Here is a 2,615-nt window from a genome sequence, read left to right as displayed (position 1 = left end):
GGGATGTGGGTTAGGGGTTAAGTGCCCCTTGGATCAATCCCTGTTACTAATAAATAAATAAATAGGTCTGAGATGTGGTTCAGTGGTTATGCACCCCTGGGTTCAATTCCTGGCACCAAAAATAAATAAATAAGGTAAGTTGTTTAATTTAAGATCCATTTAAAGGGGCTGGGAATGTAGCTCAGTGGCAGAGCACTTGCCTAGCATGCATGAGGCACTGGGTTCAATTCTCAGCACCACATATAAATAAATAAAGAAAAGGTCCGTTGATGACTAAGAAAAATATTTAAAAGGAAAAAAAAAAAAAAAAAAACCCAGAGCAAGGTCTGGGGTAGGGGCGGTAGGTGTCATGTCAGGCCTCGGTGGCAAGAAGTCCCTAAAACAGCTCAAGAAGCCGGCTGAGGAGCTGGGTGAGGAAGATGAGGCTTTCAATCAGAAACAAAAAGGAGCAGAAGAAACTTGAGCTACAACCAATGGCACAGGAAGGGCCCCCTGGCCACAGGTGGAATTAAGAAATCTGGCAAAAAGTAAGCTCTTCTTGTGCCTGAGATGATGGAGACCTTTGATTCCATTCCTATTTACACTTCAAGATCCCTGATGTAACGTCGTTTGCCACCTATAGCTAGATGAATTGTTGTCTTGGAGTCTGTTGTCAATTTAAGAATAAACTTCGGTTAAAAAAAATTTAATCAGATCGTGGGAGCCTCTAAGAAGAAAGAAAGGATAAGGTAATGGAATATAGGAAAAAGGTGTTACTCCAGAAGGAAGTAGAAATGCCAATATTTGTATTTTAGAAATAGAGGAGAGGGGCTGGGGCTGGGGCTCGGTGGTAGCATGCTTGACTGGCACACATGAGGCCTTGGGTTCAATCCTCAGCACCACATAAAAATAAAATAAAAGTATTCTGTCCACCCACAGCTAAAAAAAATGTGTGTGTGTGTGTGTATATATATATAAAGAAAGAGAGGAGAGAAAAATATTTTTCAAATGAATGGAATTTTTAGCCTTAAAAGGCTGCAGGGACTGGGGATATAGCTCAGTTGGTAGAGTGCTCGCCTCGCAAGCACAAGGCCCTGGGTTCAATCCCCAGTACAGCAAAAAAAAAAAAAAAAAAAAAGGTTTCAGATTGAAGAAGTCCATGGAGTATCCAAAATCCTTAACACATTTCTGTGAAATTTAAGAAAATCAGGGTAGGCCGGGGTTCATGTATGCAAGGCTGTGGGTTTGATACCCAGTATCCAAAATTATAAGAAATTGAATTGGGGACTGGGATCGTGGCTCAGCGGTAGAGTGCTTGCCTAGCATGTGTGAGGCACTGGGCTGGTTTCTCAGCACCACATAAAAATAAATGGATAAAATAAAGGACCATCAACAACTAAAATATATACGTAAAAATTATAAAAGAGAAATCGAGTTGGACTCAGATCTCAACATAAATTCTACACTCCATGTAACAGTGAAATAAACTTTTTAAGAGACTGAAGGAAAATAATTTTTTTTTATTATGTTCTTTTTTTAATTTTTTTATTTTTTAATTTTTTTTATTGTAAACAAATGGGATACATGTTGTTTCTCTGTACATGGCGTAAAGGCATACCATTTGTGTAATCATAAATTTACATAGAGTAATGTTGCTTGATTCATTCTGTTATTTTTTCCCTTCCCCCCACCCCTCCCACCCCTCTTGACCCTCTATACAGTACTTCCTTCCTCCATACTCGCCCCCATCCCTAACCCTAACTCTAAACCTAACACTAACCCTTCCCTCCCCCCCATTATGTGTCATCCTCCACTTATTAGCGATATCATTCGTCCTTTGGCTTTTTGAGATTGGCTTATCTCACTTAGCATGATATTCTCCAATTTCATCCATTTGCCTGCAAATGCCATAATTTTATCATTCTTTATGGCTGAGTAATATTCCATTGTATATATATATATACCACAGTTTCTTTATCCACTCATCAATTGAAGGGCATCTAGGTTGGTTCCACAGTCTGGCTATTGTGAATTGAGCAGCTATGAACATTGATGTGGCTGTATCTCTGTAGTATGCTGATTTTAAGTCCTTTGGGTATAGGCCAAGGAGTGGGATAGCTGGGTCAAATGGAGGGTCCATTCCGAGTTTTCTAAGGAATCTCCACACTGCTTTCCAGAGTGACTGCACTAATTTGCAGCCCCACCAGCAATGTATGAGTGTACCTTTCTCCCCACATCCTCTCCAACACCTGTTGTTGCTCGTATTCTTGATAATCGCCATTGTAATTGGGGTGAGATGGAATCTTAGGGTGGTTTTGATTTGCATTTCTCTTATTACTAGAGATGTTGAACATTTTTCCATATGTTTGTTGATTGCTTGTAGATCTTCTTCTGTGAAGTGTCTATTCATTTCCTTAGCCCATTTGTCCACTGGATTATTTGAATTCTTGGAGTAGAGTTTTTTGAGTTCTTTATAGATTCTGGAGATTAGTGCTCTATCTGAAGTATGATTGGCAAAGATATTCTCCCACTCTGTAGGCTCTTTCTTCGCATTGCTGATAGTTTCCTTTGCTGAGAGAAAGCTTTTTAGTTTGAATCTATCCCAGTGGTTGATTCTAGCTTTTATTTCTTGTGCT

At 39.5% G+C, this 2,615-nt stretch overlaps 1 pseudogene across 1 annotated transcript; it reads left to right on the top strand.

The window, feature by feature from the left end:
• The first annotated feature begins 349 nt into the window (after nucleotides 1–349).
• LOC306656912 (translation machinery-associated protein 7-like) lies at nucleotides 350–531 on the top strand (annotated as a pseudogene). Its single transcript has one exon. The product of its transcript is annotated as a translation machinery-associated protein 7-like (transcript).
• The last annotated feature ends 2,084 nt before the right edge of the window (nucleotides 532–2,615 follow it).

The sequence above is a fragment of the Sciurus vulgaris genome (genome assembly GCF_902686455.1).
Source record: "Sciurus vulgaris genome assembly, chromosome: 1".
Taxonomy (NCBI): domain Eukaryota; kingdom Metazoa; phylum Chordata; class Mammalia; order Rodentia; family Sciuridae; genus Sciurus; species Sciurus vulgaris.
The sequence above is the reverse complement of the archived record's forward strand: the minus strand, read 5'-3'. Positions and strand labels throughout refer to the sequence as shown.